The following is a 22,059-nucleotide window of genomic DNA, read 5'->3' as shown; positions in this document are numbered from 1 at the left end:
TTAAAGCAGTGGTTCTCAGCCTTGGGGTCGGGACCCCTTTTGGGGTCGTGAGACACTGAGAGGGGGTCTCCAGATGCCTTAAAAAACTAAGAATATTTTTTAAATTACAATGTTGCTTCTTTAAACCAATTTTAGCAAATGTTAACCCATTTTCGTCACTTTTTAACACCAATTTTTGCGAATTTTAGGACATATTTGCCACTTGAAACCCATTGTTGTCCATATTTAAACCCTTTCCATCGCCTTTTCCTGCCTGTTTCTGCCACTTCTAAACCAATTCTTGCCACTTTCTGCCTATTTTTGCCTCTTTTGACCCACTATTGCCTCTACCAACCACTTTTTACACCACTTTTTCCCAATTTTTACCACAGTTAACCCATTTTTACCAGTTTATATCAAATTTCCATCCCATTCAACCTAATTTCAAACTTTTTTTGCACTTTAAAGCCATTTCAGCCACTTTTTTGTCCCCCTTTACCACTTTGTGCCTGTTTTGCCACTTTTTTCTAATTTTTGCCACTTTTGACCCATTTATGTTCGTTAAAAATCCAATTTTCCACCATCTTTGCCATTATTCACCAATTTTAGGAATTTTCAACCCATTTTAATTATGTTTTGAACAAAAATTATTTTATTTAAAGAAGGCTAAATGTATAAATAAAAAAGAAGAGTGTTTATTATTCAGGTCAGATATAATATATGGTTTTAACAGCTTAACTTCACAATGGACCATGGTTTTGCTGACCTCCATGGGCCCCTAGTTTGGTCCATGGGTCCCAGAAAGCTCCCTTTTATCCCTCCTTATGGTCGGCCTTGTCTGCACATGACTATTCTTGAATGTTCATGGCTGTCCAACCACCTTCAGGTACAGCGGGGGTCCCCGGTCTCTGGCATCTTTATTTTGGGGGTCGCGGGCTGAAAAGGTTGAGGACCACTGCTTTAAAGTTGAAGTCATTTGCTTGAAATGTTGGGAGAGTTTGCTATAAAAAATTCAGGAATTTTCAAGGAAATTTTAGGGAGTGTATTTGGATATTTTGGTTAAATTTGATTGGCTCTCCCATGATATTTTAGGGTGATGTTTGTATCATGTGGAGAATTTCAGTGGCGTTTTTTTTTTTTTTTTTTTTTTTTTTTTATGAAAGCTCTTTGAAATTGTTTTGCATTTGCTTGGGAAATTCATTTCGGTCCCTTGTAAGGAGCTCAGATATCAGGAGGGAGCTAGGAATAGAGCCGCTGCTTCTTCGCATCGAAACGAGTCAGTTGACATGGTTCGGGCTTCTGATCAGGATGCCTCCTGGTCGCCTTCCCCTGGAGGTGTTTCAGGCGCGTCCAGCTGGGAGGAGACCTCGGGGAAGACCCAGAACTCGCTGGAGGGATATGTACCCTGTCTGGTCTGGGAACGCCTCAGGATCCTCCAGCAGGAATTGGAAAGTGTGGCTGGGGAAAGGATCGTCTGGGTGGGCTTGCTTAACCCCGCGACCTGGCTAAGGATAAGCAGATGAAGATGGATGGATGGATTTGCTTGGGAATTTAGGAGACACTCTAGCCACCCCAGCCCACTAATACACCTGAACTGTCAGGCAAACTTTTACATCATAGAGGCATCAAACCACCAGGTAGTAGCTGTATCAAAATCCTTTGTTTTCCTTCTCCTGTCCTCATCCATCCTACCTTTTTATTTGACTCTCCTACCTGATTTTGCCCCCCTTTTCCTAGTCTTGTATCTCACATCATGTGCTCTAGCTTTCGTCCATCTTTCCCTACCTTCTCACCTCCTTTTCTTCACCTTGCTTCTCAAAGAGCCCGAGTAAAACCCTGTCTAAGTGATCCATTTGTATTCCTTGCCTATGCTGCCATGTTACCCTTCAGCAGCAGCCTTTCTCTCACATCCATTCATCTCCCTCTCTCTTCATCTCTTCAGCTTTTGTCATCTTCATTTGTATCCTTTGAATCTTTGAGGTTCATCCTCTCCCACTCTCTCTCTCTCTTGTTTTGTATGTCTGACTTGCCTCTCCGTATAATCTTGAGTCTCTGGATTGATTCAAGGGATGCTCTGTTCTGTTCTCCGTTGTGTCTCGGAGTGAAAGCGCTGCGATCTGTTATCTGTCTGGCCAATTTTACACTCTGCATTGCAATACCTCTAACACATCGCCGTGCCGACACTCACAAACAGCGGAACGCACACGCATCTGGAGATGCAGCAGAGTGCTGCATGCATTCACTCTCACCTGTCCTATGATCCTTCACAGGCAGGCTTTGAAAGAGGCTCTTTGAGTAACAATGTGATCCCTCCCCCCGCTCTGCTGTCTCATACATGCAAACACAGATGGTGCAGCTCTGGGTTAAGCTGCAAATAAACTTTGCTGCTTTGACTCTTTGGATGCATTCAACCCTCTGCTGCTGCTTATGGATCTTTCCTGGATAAGTCTTCCCTCTTTTTCCTAGTGTTTTTCTCAAACAGAAGCACTTAGCTTCAAGTTAGCTCTCAGTTAGCCCCATTAGCACATTAGCTACCACCATAATACAGCAGCTTACAACAGCCTAATAATATCCTCGAAAGAAAAACAAAGACAATAGACCGCTAACCAGCTGTCTGTTAATGTCACCCACCAATTTAAAACTCAGCATTCCACATGAACTCAATAACCTCGGAGAAGAAAGCCTGGATCACAACATCCATTTAGCACCGGTATCAGGTAAAACGTGGTCCTGTGCTTTGTTGCTGTTGTTCCTAAACGCTTCCACTTTAAAATAATATCACTTACAGCCATCCATCACAGTACCACAGCTGAAGTCTAAGCTATTCAGAACAACTGTTTAGGACTGTGCAGATAGAGTCTGCATGGCTAGGTGCTTGATTTAATATACCTGTGAGTCTAACTGGAAAAACCTAAATACAATAATTCAAACTAATATCTTTGTCTACGGTGTCTTCACTGTGATGTTAGCATGTAACCACCAGAAACACAAAGAAGTGGCGGGAAAAACACACATAACCTCCAGTCAAAGCTAACTGTACTAGTTCAATTGAAAACACTACGCATGCTAATAAGCTAGCTGTAGAGGTGCTACGATAATTTGGAACAGTTTTTGCTGAGCCATGCTAGCTTTTCTTGCTAGCTGGCGCTCGGCAGCAGTCTGACCTGCCTTTTGCAAAGTAGTAACACATTTTTAAATTGTGAACAGGCATTTAACTTTATGTAAATCTGTTATTTTAAACAATATGACAAACAAATGCAGCTTAATGGTTATGGAAAGAGACAAAAACATGCCACTTTTCACTATACTAGCTTGCTCAGCTGAGAACAGCTAACTAGCAACAAGAAAATTAGCTACACCGTAAAGCCAAACAAGTTGCAAAAAAAGGAAATATTTTTCAACATTTTTCAAATCTTTTAAGTAGTGTCATTCTTTTAAATATAACTAAAGTTGTGTGTTTCTTAATACTGCAGTTTTTCCTAAAGTCTTTCACTCAACTCAACTCAGACGTGCTTTATTGGCATGAACAAATATTTCATGTATTGCCAAAGCATTACATAGAAAAATAAACCAATTAAATTGATAAAATAACAGCATTTTTTAAAATAATTAGGATTATATTACAGAAATGAGCAAAATAATAGTTATAGAATTAACATGTATACTATTACATCTTGTTGATCCAGAGTTATATATTGAACAATAAATATATATGTATATTTTGCATGTAAACATATTTACAGAACCCTGAATTAATAATCAGAGTCTTATACTAAATAATAATATTGACTACTAATTTTGACTTTTGGTGACCTTTGACCCAGAAACTGCTCCTCCACAGAGATCAGAACTTCATCCTTGCTGTGTTAATGTTGGTCTCCACAGGCAGGACTGCCCTAACTCAGATGGTAACTTCACTCATGGTGCAAAAGTTATCTAACTCAGATAGTAACTTCACTCATGGTGCAAAAGTTATCTAACTCAGATGGTAACTTCACTCATGGTGCAAAAGTGCTCTCACACAGATAGTAACTTCACTCATGGTGCAAAGGTTATCTAACTCAGATGGTAACTTCACTCATGGTGCAAAAGTGCTCTAACCCAGATGGTAACTTCACTCATGGTGCAAAAGTGCTCTCACACAGATAGTAACTTCACTCATGGTGCAAAGGTTATCTAACTCAGATGGTAACTTCACTCATGGTGCAAAAGTTATCTCACACAGATAGTAACTTCACTCATGGTGCAAAGGTTATCTAACTCAGATAGTAACTTCACTCATGGTGCAAAAGTTATCTAACTCAGATGGTAACTTCACTCATGGTGCAAAAGTTATCTCACACAGATAGTAACTTCACTCATGGTGCAAAGGTTATCTAACTCAGATAGTAACTTCACTCATGGTGCAAAAGTTATCTAACTCAGATGGTAACTTCACTCATGGTGCAAAAGTTATCTAACTCAGATGGTAACTTCACTCATGGTGCAAAAGTTATCTCACACAGATAGTAACTTCACTCATGGTGCAAAGGTTATCTAACTCAGATAGTAACTTCACTCGTGGTGCAAAAGTTATCTAACTCAGATGGTAACTTCACTCATGGTGCAAAAGTTATCTCACACAGATAGTAACTTCACTCATGGTGCAAAGGTTATCTAACTCAGATGGTAACTTCACTCATGGTGCAAAAGTTATCTAACTCAGATAGTAACTTCACTCATGGTGCAAAAGTTATCTAACTCAGATGGTAACTTCACTCGTGGTGCAAAAGTTATCTAACTCAGATGGTAACTTCACTCATGGTAGAAAAGTTATCTAACTCAGATGGTAACTTCACTCATGGTGCAAACCTGCTCCAAATCAGATGGTAACTTCTCTCATGGTGCAAAATCGCTCTAATTCAGAGAATGGCCTCGCTCATGTGAATGTTTTATGGCCAAATGCATCCTGGGAAGCTATGCAAATTAAGGGCTGTGTCTAATAATTTGACTACAATGACAAAAAAATACTGTGAGTGATCAAGTAATGTTTACTTAAAACTAAGATGTGTTCATCTCACTATGTTTCACAGCCTTCAACTGTTCAGCTGTACAGTTTACATGACAAATAGAACAACAGTATTTGAAGAGCCTTGTCTTTAAAAGTGGCTATCAAATTAAGCTTAGTGTATCAGTAAAGTTATTGTTTATACACAGCGTTTTACAGGGAATGAGGCGTCTGTCTGGAGTTATTACACTGAGTAAATGAGAGAGCAGTAAATGTGCAGATAAAAATGATAGATAGAGACAAAGCCTTTCAGCCTACTTTTATTTTTGTCTTCCCCTTACTTTATGTCTTTTTTACTTCTTCCATATTTCCTTTCCATGCCTTTCCCCTGCCTTTCCTTGGAGTTATAAACATATTGCTGACTTCTTTATTAAAAATACTGTCGCACAAATCAAAAAACCCACTCTATGTCTCCTCTTCCACACAATAAGTGTGATGTTGACGTTCCTCCCTGGCTCTAATAAAAAATTATAACAGTGGAGCTCTGCTGTTGTTTCTCACGCAGCATCCCTCTCCTCATTAACTCTCTGTTTGTTTCGCCTCCCGTCTGCTGCTCACTGACTCTCGATCCAGCATCCCTCAAATCATATCACATGTTTTTTAAACAGTTTTGGATTAAAAAGTGAGGAGCGAAGGGACCTAAGCGCCTAAATGAAATCTGGGTTTAAATTAAGAAATAACAGGGAAAGTTCAAAGATGCTCATTAAAGAGTGAGGCTGTAAATAATCCAACAACAACCAGCAGTCTTTGGAGGCCTTTGTAAACACAAACCAATTAAAGAGCAGCCACTCAAATTAACATGCAATAATGTAGGGCTGAAAATCCTTTGAATAACATTACCATGAAATGAAAAAGACACTTTTTCAGTTTACTATACATTTTTAAGTCTGAAAATTGTTTAACTGTTATCATTTTTTCTTTTGGTGGTGACATAATGCATTCCAAAAAAGTTGGGGCGCTGTGTTAAATGCATTAAATTCAGACCAGAACTTCCATCAGATATCACATCAGACAAGAATGGGACAACATTCCTCTCCCAAAACTCTAGCAGCCAGTCTCCTCACTTCCAGACTGTTAAAATAAGGGATGGTACAAAATTTCAATCCATGTGACCACAGAACAGTTTTCCATTTTGTCTCAGTCCATTAAAATAAACTTTGGCCTGGAAGACATGGCCACATTTCTGGATTGTGTTCACATATGACTTGTTCTTTGCATGATACAGTTTTAATTTGCATTTGCGGATTGCAGACATTGATTTCTGGAACTGTTCCTGAGTCCATGCAGTGATTTCCAGTGCAGAATTATGCCATTTTGACCCTCATTGATGAACATTTTCTGAAATTGTTCCACAAATTTTGGACAGGTTTTCACAGATTGCTGAACCTCTGCCCATCTTTAACTCTGAGAGTCTGCCTCTCTAAAATGCTCCTTTTATGCTCCCAGTCAAGTGACTGACCTGCTGCCAATTAACCTAATTAAGGCCTGAGCACTGACCTCGGTTGGTTGTATTCATTATCATTATTATTCCATATGCAAAATCGCTAATTTGGGGGCCTTAACATGCTCAAAAACTCACCAGACTTTACCCAAAATTGTGCCCCGCAAGACATAAGAACTTGGTGGTGGAATTTCGCAAATCCATCAGGCAAGGCCAAAAGTGAGATAGGGCTGTGGGTAACACCTACATGAACCAAAATTGGTACACAGATGTATCATGATGAGACAAACAAAAAATTACTTTATGACTATCCTCTAAAATAAGCAGGAACTGAACTAGAAACCATTTTTGGTCAAATTTTGGGGTTTTCTGAAAAGCACGCATTTCGCATTTGAACGATCTCGTCCGAGGGATTTCGTCTGATGGACACCAGAATTTTTGGACATAAACTAGACCACCTGGAGACCTAAAGTTGTGCTATCTGTGAGTTTTTGTCATGGGGCGGGGCCGTAATAGATGCCCCATTTTACACTGTTTTTGGTGTGTTTTTTACAGTAAAAACTACATAATAATGCCTTATAACTTTTTACTGCTAATGTCAATCATCCCCAAACATCACATGGATAATCAAACAATGGTCCTGAATACAACCATGCATCAATATCATCACTTTGCCACAGGTTTCAACTTCAGTTCCCCAATATCTGCCCCAACATGGACATGTCTCATTTCCGGATGCCCCAGTGGCCATGGTGGCCATTTTGATTCTTCGCCATGACACAGGAAGTGGGTGTAACTCTCAAATGAAACATCTGAATGCCTTCAAATTTCACATATATGATCAGGGCCTGCCTTTCTGCAGATTTCAATGTTAATTTAATGGTTTTGCTGTAGCGCCACCCTTTGTAAGACACCAGTAGCTCATCAAAAATTAAACGTCCAGTTTTTTTTTCATAACAAGTAGTCCTTCCCTGATCACTTTAACATATCAGCATCCACCTTTGTCACTCTGCCACCTACTGTTGAGGGGCAGTATTACCTCATAAAAAAGTGCACCATACTGATTTTTTTTACATGATGACACTCAAAGGATGATCTCCGTGGTCTCTCTGCCATGCTGCACAAAATGCAAGGGTTTGCTAACACCCCATCCTTGCCACTAACGGGCGGATGCGCCACACCCCGACCTGCGCCGGGGTGCGAGGGCCCTTCAGTGCTGCTTGCAGCCTTACTTAGTCATCACTTTTCCAGCCTTATATTGCACTGTCCCTACTTTTTCTGAGGTGTGTTGCTGGCATCAAATTCAAAATGAGCTAATATTTTTTATGAAATGGTAAAATGCCTCAATTTCAACATTTGATATCTTGTATTCTGCTTTGAAAATCTTTGCATTCTGTTTTTATCTAAACTTTACACAGTGTCCCAACTTTTTTAGAATTGGGGTTGTATGAACACAGGTAAAAATGGCATCGAAATATTCAAATGAATAACTTGTTCTCCATCTCTTTGCTGTTCTGTTTTCCAGCTTGGATAATTGCAGTGTTATTGAATGCTGTATCTGTTTAATCAGTGTTTGTGTTGGATTATAAAAGAATTAAAGGTACAAACAGTTGTGTTGTTTTTGTTCCCGCAGGTTTGTGTGTAGGAGTCGCTGAGTTTTCTGACATTTTTCACCACTTTTAACCTCCCATTGGATCAGAAATGTTTCACAAAGGAGCATCAAAAGTCTCATTCTTCTTCCTCCCTCATCCTCTGTAGGCAGATGGATGCTGCTGATCCCTCGGTCCGGAGGTGTGGAGTGACAGATGACAGAGGGATTGATACAGCGGGGGAGAACGAGAGGAGTAGCATCGGGAAGGGTCAATGCTGGCGGTAATGGAAAACAGCGTCAGAGGTCAGAAACATCGATCGGGAGGCGAGGAGAAGTAAGTGAGAAGATTTACTGAAGTCTCTCTCTTTATGTTGCTTTTTTTCCTACGTGTCTGCCTTTCTTCTTCCTGCATATCATCACCTCATAAAGTACACACATCTTTTACCTTTAGAGCTCAATATTTCTGTCTAAAGAAGCTTCAGAAATGTTCTTTCACTGAGCAAAGCCTTTATTTCTCAAAGACTTGTGTAAACTTTGCAGCTGTAGTTTTAGGCTAAACTGAAACCTGACTCAGCATATTTTGAGTTGATTCAACTTATTCTCCTTTAAATTCTTTCCATGAGTTTCACTTTCATTTTTACCTAAAGGGATGAGTTTTATTTAATTCTCAAAGAAGGTGCAACAACAGGTTTGTTAGGAAGCGTTGCAGGAGATAAAATGGCAGCTAGCTTGCATGCTAGCATTGCTAACGGACCAAATAGAGGAAATCAGATAATTCAGTTGCACTCACAAATCAAACATCATCAAGTTCATCAACATTTTTGTCCAAAGCCTAGCTAGCTAGCTTGGTATATAGCTACTGTAGTTAAACCATGGAAAATGGACTATTTGCCACCAAATTACCCACTAAGCCAGTGTTTCTCAACCTTTTCAGCCTGTGACCCCCAAATTAAGGGTGCCAGTGACCAAGGACCTCTACTGTGCCTGAAGCCATGCACATTCATTAATAGTCATGTGCAGACAAGGCCGCCCATTAGGGGGGGAAAATGGGAGCACTGTCTGGGGCCCAGCCAAACTGGGGGGCAGCAAAATCATGGTTCATTGTTAAGTTAAGCAGTGGTATTTTATATTTAACCAGATTAATAACCACTCTTATCAAAGAGAAACATTTTAATTCATTTGTGTAGTAAGAAGCCCTCTTAAAAATGTAAATCCCTTTGAGGAAAACTGAATTAAAATAAAAAACAAAATTGCTAAAATGGGTGAATAATGGCAACAAATGGTGGGAAAGGTGGTGAAACTGGACTTTAAAAGTAGCAGAAATGGACTAGAAATGCCAAAATTTCAATAAATGTGGCAAAATGACCAAAAAAATGCAAAAAATGGGCATATTAGATGGTAAAAGGGGATTCAAAAGTAGCTGAAATGGAGTTAAACTGGCTAAACAGGTGGAAATCTGGTGGAATGGGATGAAAATTGATATAAACTGGCAAAAAGGGTTAGCTGAGGCAGAAAAATTCTGAAACTGGCAAAAATGGGTATATCAGATTGTAAAATATGGCTTTAAAGGGGGTTAAAGGGATTATTAGTGGCAATAATGTGTCAGCAGTCATAATGTTGGCTCCTCCGCTCCTTCCATCCCCATGCCACGCTCGCCCGCGCGCTGTGGGTTGGGAGGCTCCGCTGCTGCGCCCTCCTTGCGCATGCCGAGCGGGAGCGCTCGGTGTGAGCACGGAGGTGCCTCGGCTCCTGCGGACGGTCCCATGGCGCTGCGGAGTCCTGCTCGCTCGGCGGAAACCCGTAACTCAGCACCCAGGCCTGCCCCATCTGTACTGGTCCTCGGCACTTCAATGGTTCGGCACGTGAGAGTGAACAAGGGCCACACCTGCTGTCACCCAGGTGCACTTGTCAAAAACATCACAGACTCCGCCCCAAACATCCTCCGTCACCACCCCTCCGTATCAACAGTAGTAGTTCACGCTGGCATCAATGATCTAAGATTACAACAGTCAGAGACACTTAAGGACGACTTCATAACCCTCATCACCACAATCCACAGTTTAAACAAACAGATAATAGTTTCAGGACCACTTCCACCACCTCGTTTCGGGGACATCAAATTCAGCCGCTTGAGACTCTTACACACATTCCTCAAATCATACTGCACTGCAAACCAAATCCCATATGTTGACAACTTCCTTACATTTTTCAAGAGACCGGACTATTCAAAAGGACCGTTTACATCCCAATTTCTCTGGATCCCGCCTTCTTTCACACAACATAGAACTCACACTGGAATCTGCATGACAATATAGCCAATACAGCTCCCCCTCATCATCCACTGATGTTCCAATAGACTCAAATAATTCCTGTTCATTCCACATTCCAGTAATCATCAGCAGAGAGCGGCCTATCTGTAAAACCTCCCACAAATCTTCCATTAACTTTAATAATCTCAGATCTGTCCCTAAAACCCACTTACCACAAAATCCTACAGTTAATCAGCCCCCCCTTACCATAAACATGGCCCTCTTAAACGTCCGCTCTCTGCTGAACAAGACTTTTATTATAAATGACCTGATTTTAGAGCACAAACTTGACTGCTTATTTTTAACTGAAACATGGCTGGGTGCAGATGCACCAGTTGTTCTCACTGAGGCCTCCCCACCTGATTTTAACTTTGCATTTTCAACTAGGAGTGGTAAAAGGGGAGGTGGCACTGCTTCTATTAGTACAAACACTTTGCCAACCAAACCTATTTTATTTGAACATTACACAAGTTTTGAATACCACTCTATTGTTTTTAACAACCCTACAATTTTATGCGTGACAGTGTACAGACCACCAAAAAGGTGCAGTCTTTTTATCCCACAGTTTTCAGAGTTTTTATCAATTTTACACAATTCTTACAATATGATTATTTTAATCGGTGATTTTAACCTGCACATAGATAACATTTTAGACCCTGTTGCAAGTGAATTTTTAAATATTCTTAACTATATGGATTTTACTCAGCACGTCATGCAGCCAACTCACAACAGAGGACACACTCTGGACCTGGTCATCACCTATGGCCTGTCCACCAGTGTGTCGTCTGTTGTTGACTTGGCTGTCTCTGACCACTACTGTGTGTTTTTTAATATCACCGTTTTTATCCAGCGGGAGACCTCTGTGAGAACTGTGAGGAAGCGTCATCTGACCCCTGAAGTGGCTGCAAATTTTATTCAAGTTTTAGAAAAATATCCTCCAGTTGTTTTACCTGCCCCCTGTGATTTTATCGTTGATAATTTTACCAGTAGACTTCAATACGCACTTAATTCAGTTGCTCCACTTAAATTGAAAAAGGCTCGCCCTAAGCCTATAGCCCCATGGAGAAATGAAGTCAAAAAACTGAAAAGAAACTGCAGAGCGGCAGAAAGAAAATGGAGGAAAAGTAAAATAACAGTAAATTTTCAAATATACAATGAACATCTAAAAGCCTACAATTTTGCAGTCAGAAATGCCAGAAATTCATACTTTGCTAAAATAATCACAAACCATAAAAATAACCCAAAAGTTCTCTTCTCCACCATTGACCATCTTTTTAACCCTGATTTTATTCAACTTCAAATAACACCCACAAACACACTCTTTGAGGAGATAGCAGCCCACTTCGCGGGAACGATATACACTATCAGATGTGATATTTTATCCAGCCGAACCTCTGCTTTTAACACGTCTGAGTTTTTATCTTTACCAGAGGAAACACTGGACAGTTTTGTCCTGGTTAATGCTGAGATGCTTGATGAAGTTTTCTCCTCAGTGAAGCCCACCACATGTCTTTTAGATCCAATTCCAACCTCATTTTTTAAGTCATTTTATGGATCTTTTAGAGATGAGCTTTTAAACATGATGAACTGTTCACTTCAGACGGGGGTCTTTCCCGCTGCCTTTAAAGCGGCAGTGGTGAGGCCTCTGTTGAAGAAGAGCAATTTAGATTTTAATGACTTTAACAATTACAGACCAGTGTCTAACTTACCATTTTTAAGTAAAATTTTAGAGAAACTTGTTTTTATTCAGCTGAATTATTTTTTAGACACACATGGTATTCATGAAGAATGTCAGTCTGGTTTTAGGGTAAACCACAGTACAGAGACGGCCTTGACAAAGATTTTAAATGATTTTAGATTAAATTATGATTCACAAAAGGTGACGGTGTTGGTTCTGCTGGATCTAAGTGCTGCCTTCGATACAGTAGACCACACTATTCTTTTAAATAGACTCAAACATCTGGTCGGCCTCTCTGGTACTGTACACAAATGGTTTACTTCCTACCTCACAGACAGAACATTCATGGTAAGTGTAGACACATGCTCCTCCAAAGTCCATAAAATCACATGTGGTGTGCCCCAGGGTTCGATTTTAGGTCCTGTGCTTTTTAACCTGTACATGCTCCCCTTGGCGGTGTCATCAGGAGACATGGAATCAACTTCCACAGTTATGCTGATGATACACAGCTTTACATCTCCATGTCTCCTGATGACACCAGGCCAATGGATGCTCTTTTTAACTGCATTTTAGATATCAAATCCTGGATGGCAGAAAACTTTCTCCAGCTTAACCAGGACAAAACTGAGGTTTTAGCCATTGGTCCTGAGGCCTTGAGAGAGAAAATTTTACCCAAACTACAAGCACTGTCTTTTAATCCATCATCACAAGTGAAAAACCTGGGTGTAATTTTTGACTCTGAGCTGACTTTTATTCCACACATTAAGAATGTAACAAAAATAGGTTTTTATCATCTAAAGAACATCGCCAGAGTCCGCCCCATTCTCTCTCAAGCCAACACGGAGACGCTGATGCATGCTTTTATCACTAGTCGTATAGACTACTGTAATGCCCTGCTCTCTGGTCTTCCCAAAAAGAATATTTCAGGTCTACAGTTACTCCAAAATTCAGCAGCACGTGTCCTGACTAGGACCAGAGGGCGGGCCCACATTACACCGGTTTTAGAATCACTGCATTGGCTCCCCGTGTGTTTTAGGATCAATTTTAAAGCTCTTTTACTGGTTTTTAAATGTCTTAATGGTCTTGGGCCTTCTTATCTTTCAGAACTGCTTTTACCTTATGAACCCTCGCGGACCCTGCGCTCCTCTGGCAGCAGGCTCTTAGTCATTCCCAAAGTCAGGACACACACTCATGGCGAGGCGTCTTTCCAGCACTACGGCCCTCGCCTATGGAACAGCCTGCCAGAGGAGCTCAGGGCCGCAGAGAACGTTCATGTTTTTAAGAGCAGGCTCAAGACACACCTTTTTAGCTTAGCTTTTGATTAATATTTATCTATTTCATTTATGATATTTATTTATTTTAGGCCTTCAATCTGTATTTATTTATGAATTTTATTCTTTTCCTACCTTAATTTCTTAGTTATGCTATTTTATATTTTAGTTCTTAGGTTTTATTTGTACTGAGGTTTTACTTATTTTTATCCTTTTATCATTTTTAGGATCTCCAGTGTTTCCTCTGGGGGAGCCCTCTGCACCGGGAGCGGTGGTCGGCTATGGCTGCAGGGGTCTGTCTCGTGGGTTCCTGGTGGAGGTTTGGTGTCTCTGCCTCATCCCTCCTCTGGGTCCTGCGTCGGTGTCCTGTAGCTGTGGGTGACTCGCTGCTCCTGGTGCAGACGGCCCCTCTGATGGCGCTTTCTCAACTGGTTCATCTGTACTCAGCCTCTTGTACTCAGCCTAATGTCCACTATTTTTGTGTGTGTTTGTGAAACAGTGTGTGTGAGTGGGTGTAAGTGGGTGCACATGTAACTGTTGTCTGTAGGGTGGTTGCGGGTGTGTGGGTGTGAGGGAATGACTCTAATTGTCTATATTACGCAAAAGGTGGGGGTGGGTGGGTTTGAGGGAATGTTTTTAATTTGTCCATGTACAGCACTTTGAGTTACATGTCATGTATGAAAAGCGCTTTATAAATAAAGTTTGATTGATTGATTGATTGAATGTGTCAACAATAGCCAGAGAGTTGCAAGATTTGGTGTAGAAGTGGCAAAAGCAGGCAGGGAAAAAAGTGGTGGAAAGGGATTAAAATGGACAAAAAGTGATGAAAATGGGTTAAAATTGGGCAAAATTGGTGTAAGTGTAATTTAAAAAATATTCCTAGTTTTTTTTAAGGTAGATGAAGACCCCCACTCAGTGTCTTGCAACCCCAAATGGGGTCCCGACCCCAACGTTGAGAGCCCCTGCACTAAGCAATAGTACAAAAGATTGATGTCACAACAGCCCGCTGAAAGTGAAGCCAAAACAAGAGATGTGCAAGTTTAGTGGAACAAATCAAAAACTTTATCAACATAGCGAGTTAGCATCAGAATTGCTAATTGGTAAACCTGAATATATTAAAGCAGTGTTACTCAACCCTGCTCAACCACAGAGCCACATTGTTGAAAATTACTTTTGCAGGAGCCACAATCTTAGTGGTGAAAGTGGCAGTTAAAATTAGTTAAAGGTGGCAAAAGTGGTCAAAAAGCAGCAAACACTGGGAGAAAAGTGGCACAAAAAGGGGTTGAATATGGCAAATAAAAAATGGGTGAGAAGTGACCAAAAAATAAGGTAAAGATGGCCAAAAATTGTCAAAAAGTTGCAAAAATTGGAAAAAAGGTGGGGAAAATGGGCAAAAATCTGTACCAAAAGTGGGAAAATCGTCAAAAAGTGGCATTCAATTGAAAAGGACAGCTTAAATGGGTGAGAAGTGGCAAAACTAGGCAAAAAGGGGCAAACACTGAGGGAAAAGTGGCAAAAATGGGCAGAAAGTTGCAAAAAATGGGTGAGAAGTGGCAAAAAAATGAGTTTCACAAGGCAAAAATGGTCCAAAAGTGGCAAAATGTGTTAAAAAAAATAAGTAAAAAGTGACTTAAATGGGCAAAAATCAGAAAAAGGTGAAAAAATGGGAAATAAGTGAAAATTAACTGCAAAAGGCAGCTTAAATGGGTGAGAAGTGGCAAAAATAGGCAAAAAGGGGCAAAAAAAATACAAAAAGCAGGATAAAAGTGGCAAAAATGGGTGAGATGTGGAAAAAAAAAAAAAAGAGCTTCAGGTGGCAAAAATGGGCTAAAAATTGCAAAAACCATGGCAAGAAAAGAGTGAAAATCAGAACAAAGGTGGGAAAATGGGCAGTGGGCACTGTCTTTTAAGTGTTGAGCTCCAGGTTATTTTGACCACAGATGGTCCACCTGTAGGCAGACTCGTCCCCACCTGAGAGGGTACATTGGCTTCATTATTGTACAGCTGGAGAGGTTGAAGACTTGTCATCCATCTTTATATCTAATCTATGGCTTGAAGCAGTAAGTATCCCAAAAGTCTTTATGTTGGGCTAACTGATCTGCTTCTACGGTGTGAGGTGTCATCTCCTCTCAGAGAGCATCAGCAGAGTTAACAGGGAACCAAACAGCTCTGCAGGCGAGTCATTTAACAAGTCCAACAGAGCAGCAATGCATCACAGAGAGGGAGAGGAAGACGAGGGAAATTAGACAGATGAGAGAAAAGAGATGGAGTGAAAGAAGAAGAAGAAGAACAGTGAGAATTACAGCAAATCTTCAGATCTGTGAAAAAGTTTATTTGTACTGTGACGATAATGATTTTTTTTTTTGTTGTAATCGTGCAGTTTTGGGCATAAAAATGGCGTGAAAACACAGTTCATTAGTCACACAGCGAGTGTATGTGTGTCAAAGCATCTGGAGGTTATAATTGGTGTTGTGACTGTGAAATATTCCCCGCCTGACTTCTTAGAGAGCGTAACACGGATACAGCAGCACACAGGATCACGCAGCAGAAGCACAGATGTCGCCTGCCGTCACTTTGCCGTTCACAGCGGGGACAAATTGCCGCCGCACTCATGTTTGTTTAAGCCATTTCTGTTCTGAGAGATAAAACGACGGAGGAGGGCGGCGTCAGGGGAAATGGGATGTGGGGATTTTTCTTCTTATTAAACAGAACCACGAAGGCAAACAAAGCTACCTGCTTTACTGCTTGTGCATTTTAAAGCTTTACGTATGAGGGTTTATGTTTCATATCCAAACAACAGCAGCAGCTTTAAATGTCTGCAAATGGTTAAATACAGCCTCTGTTATGGCTTAATGGGGTAATGGATGCGCTGTAAAGAACACCAGATAGTTCCTGTACTATAGCTGTGGGTACACATTCCTATAGAGCCTACATGTCTATGTAATTTCTCAAGAATAACATCGTAATGGTAATAAACAAGTTTGCATTTTACCTCATAATGACTCAGAAATATGGTGACATTGGGGAAGTATTTTCCTAGTGATGATGTAGCAAATATTAAGCATTTCTGTGTAATATGGTGGCAGTTCTTTGGTAATTGGGTGGTAATTTACCCTAGCTGTATCCACCAACCCTAATCCCCTAACCCTAGCCCTAAAAATTACTTGAAATATATCCAGGAAAGACTCAGTTAATTCAAGTTGGCCACGATAAAGAAATTACCTGTTAATAATCAAGCAGCTTATATGGAAAATAACCATCTTATTTCTGAGTAATTGCTTTGTAAAATACCACCTTGTTACCAGAGAACTGCCAGAGAACTATGAGGATAAAGATAAGGTCAGGTGTGGAAGCATATGCCTGTTGGAACCGGATCAAGCCTGGAAAAGTGCACCTTATTACCAGAGGATTGCCTCAATATTATTGGTGTTAGGATTAGGGTGAGGGGGTCAGAGTAAAGGTAAAATACAACTGAATTACCAGAGAACTGCATTAATATTACTAGGGTAGGGATTAGGTCAGGACAGGTATGGGAACATATGTCGGTTCAGAACTGGATCAGACCTGAGAAAGTGTACTGGGAGCATATAAAAGTATCCCTGTATCAGGCAGCAGACCCTTCCTCAAGAGAATGTCATCAGTAGACACACAGTCTTGCCAACGTAGGGTAAATCGTGGGGTAATACACCCCCAAATTACCACAGGATTACCTCAATATTACTAGGGTAATGATAAGTGTTAAAGGGGGTTAGAGTAAAGGTAATATATCACCTTTTTACCAGAGGATTGCCTTAATATTACTAGTGTTATGATTAGGGTTAAAGGGGTGAGAGTAAAGGTAAAATACCACCAAATTACCAGAGAATTGCATCAATTTTTCTAGGGTTAGGATTAGAGTTAAAGGGGGTCAGAGTAAAGGTAAAATAACACAAAATTACCAGAGTACTGCCTATATATATCTAGGGTTACAATTAGGGTTAGGGGGTTAGGGTAAAGGTAAAATACCACCAAATTACCAGAAAATTGCCTCAGTATTAATAGTGTTTGGATTAAGGTTAACGGGGGGTTGGGTAAAGTTCAAATACCACTTAATTACCAGATAATAGCTACAATTTTACAAGGATTAGAGTAAGGGATACGGTAATGATAAAATACTACATAAACACCAAGGAATTGCTACAATATTAGAAGGGTTAGACTTAGTGTTAGATGGTAAGAGTTAGAGTAAATAACACCATTACTAGAGCATTGCATCAGGGTTCTGGTTAGGGTTACTGCTGCCACATTAGGATGGTTAGGATTAAGGGTTACGGCAGGATTAGGGTACTCAACCCATGGCCACCTTCAGCTTTTTTGTGGTCAGTTGAGGCTCTTCTAAGTCTATAAAACCCTCATAATCAAAAGGAAAGTATTGCCAGCAAAAATGATTAATTGCAAGTCACATCAATCTATCTGTTTCCAGTATTGACAACACTCAAGAAGGTGGCCTCAGGACAACTGCCAGCCTGCCTTTCAACCATGTATCATTGGCATTGCATGTAGGCTACATATGAGAGAGCCAGAGAAATCAAGAAAGAGAGAAAGATAGATACCCACAGGTGTGCCTTTCAGTAAGTTTACTGATTGAGTCATTATTTCTTGTTATAAAACTGAAGCTTCTCCTGCCTTTGTTTAATATATATATATATATATATATATATATATTTATATATAGTGCATGATTTCTACTGATGCTGTTGTGGCTCTACATGGCTCCTGGGTGGGGGGAGATTGAGTACCACTGGGTTAGGGTAAAATACCACCTTATGATCAGAGAATTACCACAATATAACAAGAAATTACTTGACAATTACAACATTATACTAGGTAAATACTTCTTTAATACAGCAGCATCATTATTGGCTCACATTTTCACCACACTCCTCTACTGTTTTATTGACTTTTAAAGTCCTGTTGTTTCCACTGTAGACATAGCCAAGACAAATAATCAATAAATCCCAATAGACAGCTCTGTCTGCAGCTTCCCTTTAATGGGCCAAAGATATAGATGCTTCTGTGAGGATTTATCCAATCCTCCTGGACTGTGCTAAAGCCAGTGGTATTAAGATTCTATATTGAAAGAAAAACATGCATACCAAGTCTTTTAAGCAAGGTTAGCTGAAATTTAGATAAAAAATATATACTCATTCTGCAATGAAATAGTCAGTGGAAAGGTTTTTCTCACATTTATGATGGTTTTGAGGCCAATAATACTGTTTCATTACCATGTACGTTGCATTTTGTTTTAAATATTCTTCTGCTTTTAGTCCGTTGAAATTACAACAGTGCATCATGTGGTCCATCATGCATCACGTTCATAAACCAGTACACCCAAGAAGTCTACTCAGAGATATCAAGGACAATTGGAGTAATAGTGTGGTGTGCAAATCGAGACAGACATACAGAAACTCCAGCAATTATATCATAAGTACTACTCACTTGTCTAGCCTTGTGTTGCTGCCATCAAATTCAAACACATTTCACACATCGCTCCAACTTTTTTGGAATTGAGATTGTAGTTTAGTCACCAAATCCTGAATTTAAAAGTAAGGGATGGCCATGAGACTCAGTGACTTTGATCTTACAACTCCTCCTTCTCCTAACTTTTAAGAGTTTACATGACTTGATTCATGTAAGTGGAATCCCCAAAAGTTCCTGTTCTCTCTCTGTAGCTTTTATAAGCCCATAAAGGCAGAGAGGAAGAAGGTGTTGTGCTGGGTAAAATGAGTATCTGGCAGAATCATAATGTTCTCTACAGGTCAATTTTGATGCAGAAGGAGTCTCACATCCATTCCCATAAGAGGGTAATCTGAAAAGAACAATGTGAACAGCAGTTAGAACAGAACATGCTGTTACTACTCTGACAAAAAGCTGAGCAAAGTGGCAATGGCCTGTTGTGATAAATATTGCAGAAAAATACCAGATGTTCAGTTGAACTAAGGCTTTTCATCCTCTTTTTGAACTATTTGTTGTCTTGTGCTTCTTATTCACATAACATACAATTAGTCAGTGTTTCCACCTCCACTTTCCACTTAATGCAGTAAAGACATATTTAACAAGAGTTGCATCAAAACATCACACCCAGCAAAGAAAGGTTAAATCAGTTGATACTGAACAGGCCAAAACGACAAGAAGCTGAGATTAGTTCTCAACCTTAAAGATAGTGTGATGAGTTCAGACACCCAAAAGGAGCTAGGAGGAGACTGATGCTCATTTACATTGAAAGAAAACAGGATCAGGTGTCTGATAAAGAGGCCTCCGTTGGAAGGTCTTCTAGGTAAGTCCATCTGGGAGGAACCCAGGACTCGCTGGAGGAATTATATATCCGTTCAGGCCTGGGAATGCCTCAGGATCCCAAAGGGGGAGCTGAAGAATGTCACTGGAGAGAGGGGTGTCTGGGTCGACTTGCTTAGTCTTGCTTACACCCCCAACCCTACCTTTAACCTAACCTCCAGGCTTTACTTAAGCTAAACTAGCTAGCTTTCTCTGAGACCATGCCCCTCTCAGTGATTCCTCTCAGTGCAGTGCACTTTTACCTAACCTGACCTTATCCTTACTTATCTTATGCTACCTTACTCCCCTAAACCTAACCTTAACCCCACTCCCCTAATCATAACCTTAACCTAACCCTCAGCCTACTCAACTGAACCTAGCCCCACTTCCCTAAACCTAACCCTCACCTTACTCCCCTTAACCTAACCAGACTTCCCTAAAGCTAACCCTACTCACCCAAGCCTACTCCCCTAAACTTAGCCCTACAGCCCTAAACACAATCCCCTAAAAGTAGCCTTAGTGCCATTAACACACAACCCAATACCTAGCCCTTACTGCCCTAACCTCATCATAACCCTTTGATCCATGACCTATCCCTACTCACCTACATCTTAGCAGTACTCCCTTACACCTAAACCTACTCCCCTTATCCTAACTCTTCTCCCCTGAACCTAACACCACCTTCCCAAGACAGCTTCTCTAAACTTAACCTAACCCTTCTCCATTAAACCTAACCCTACTGTCTTAAACCAAATCCGAAAAACCTAACCATACTTCCCTAAATCTAATCCTACTGCCCTAAACCCAATGTCCTAAACCTTACCCTTATTTACTTAAACCCAACCTTGATCATTTTCCCCTAAACCTAACCCTACCCCCTAAACTTTATCCTGTCTCCACTAAACCTAACCCTACTCACCCAAGCCTACCCCCTAAGCCTAGCCCTACTGCCCTAAACACACTCCCCTAAATGTGACCTTAGCACCCTAAACACACTAACCCATACCTAGCCCTTACTGTCCGAAACTTAACCGTAACCCTTTGACCCTTGAGCTAACCCTACTCCCCTAAACCTTAACTGTACTCCACTGCACCTAAACCTACTCCCCTAATCCTAACCCTTCTCTGCTGAACTTAACCCCCCAAAAAAATAACCTGACTCTCTAAACCAACTCCCCTAAACCGAACCCTTGTACTCTAAAGTTAACTCCACCTCCCCAAACCCACTTCCCTAAATCTAAACCTAACCCAGCTGTCCTAAACCCAATCACTTAAACCTAACCGTACTCCCCTAAATCTTTTCCTACTGCCCTAAAGCCATTGTCCTAAACCTAACCCTTACTCACCTTAACCCAGTCTTGACCATACTCCCCTAAACCTCACCCTACTTTCCTAAACCCACTCCCTTTAACTTTACCCTTACTCCCCAAAACCTAACCTTACCTCACTCCCTTAAGCTAACCCTAGTCCTAACCCAAATGAGCAAAAGAAGATGGATGGATGGATGGATGGATGGATGGATGGATGGGTGGATGGATGGATGGATGGCTGGATGGATGGACTGTTAATCTCCCCAATATCTCTATTTCATTGTTATGATGTGATTTCAACAACATTGTTGGAAAACAATGTAATCTTTCACGTAGAATTGCCATTGCTGAGATTCATCTTTTATGCATGAAGAACTGTTGGATTAAACACAATGTATCTGCCCACACATACATGAATAATCTGCATTAAGTATCATGTTTACACACAATCACACCTACTAAATTAATTTATGCATGCACTGCCAGATATTAACGATCACAAGCAAACCCGTGTTGCTTTACAATAACTCAACATCAAACAAGACAAATGTTTACATTCCTACACGGACTGACGAATGCAGAGCATGGATTTTTATGGCTGTGCCTATAGCAATGAATAAGATGTGTATTGTACTCTTGATGTTATCGCAGGCTAAACGCCCACTGAAGTGTCTCAGCTGGAGGCCTGAGTCAGTCTGGAGATTTCTGCCTTTTTTATCTCAAGCTCACATATGGACACACTCAAAGAAGCACACTCATTCTTAAACACGTGCCCACTCATTCTGAAGAGCCGCTCATTGGTTTTTCACCGCCTTTCACGCTCCGTCCTGCTCTGTTGGTAGCAAAGTCATGCCTGCTTTCTCTCTTTCTGGCTTCTCCTCATATCCTTGAGGACATTTACGAGGCACTAAATCACTAAGCAGTCTGATCCGTAAAGGTAAATACAGAGGACGGACGGTACTTTTGCACAAACAGCACACACACACAATGATGTGAGGTTGTAAACATCAACGCTCCCGGTGCCTTTTTATCTCTTTTAGTGTGTTTTAAATGACTAGAGTGCTTGACACTTGTAGTCAGACTTCCTCCAAACTTTTATTAAGAGAGCAGACAATACCATT

At 40.6% G+C, this 22,059-nt stretch overlaps 1 protein-coding gene and 1 pseudogene across 4 annotated transcripts in view; both read left to right on the top strand.

The window, feature by feature from the left end:
- The window catches only part of htr2cl1 (5-hydroxytryptamine (serotonin) receptor 2C, G protein-coupled-like 1), a 247,858-nt gene that overhangs the window by 162,735 nt on the left and 63,064 nt on the right, over positions 1-22,059 (top strand). For all 4 annotated transcript variants that reach the window (XM_041778688.1, XM_041778690.1, XM_041778689.1 and 1 more), the window contains one exon: positions 8,226-8,392. The gene's annotated coding sequence lies outside the window, so the exon portion shown is untranslated. The remainder of the gene's footprint in view (positions 1-8,225; positions 8,393-22,059) is intronic.
- Positions 10,373-13,370, top strand: LOC121504313 (annotated as a pseudogene).

Source organism: Cheilinus undulatus, linkage group 22 (genome assembly GCF_018320785.1).
Source record: "Cheilinus undulatus linkage group 22, ASM1832078v1, whole genome shotgun sequence".
Taxonomy (NCBI): Eukaryota; Metazoa; Chordata; class Actinopteri; order Labriformes; family Labridae; genus Cheilinus; species Cheilinus undulatus.
Note: the sequence above shows the minus strand (reverse complement) of the source record. Positions and strands in the feature narration are given on the sequence as shown.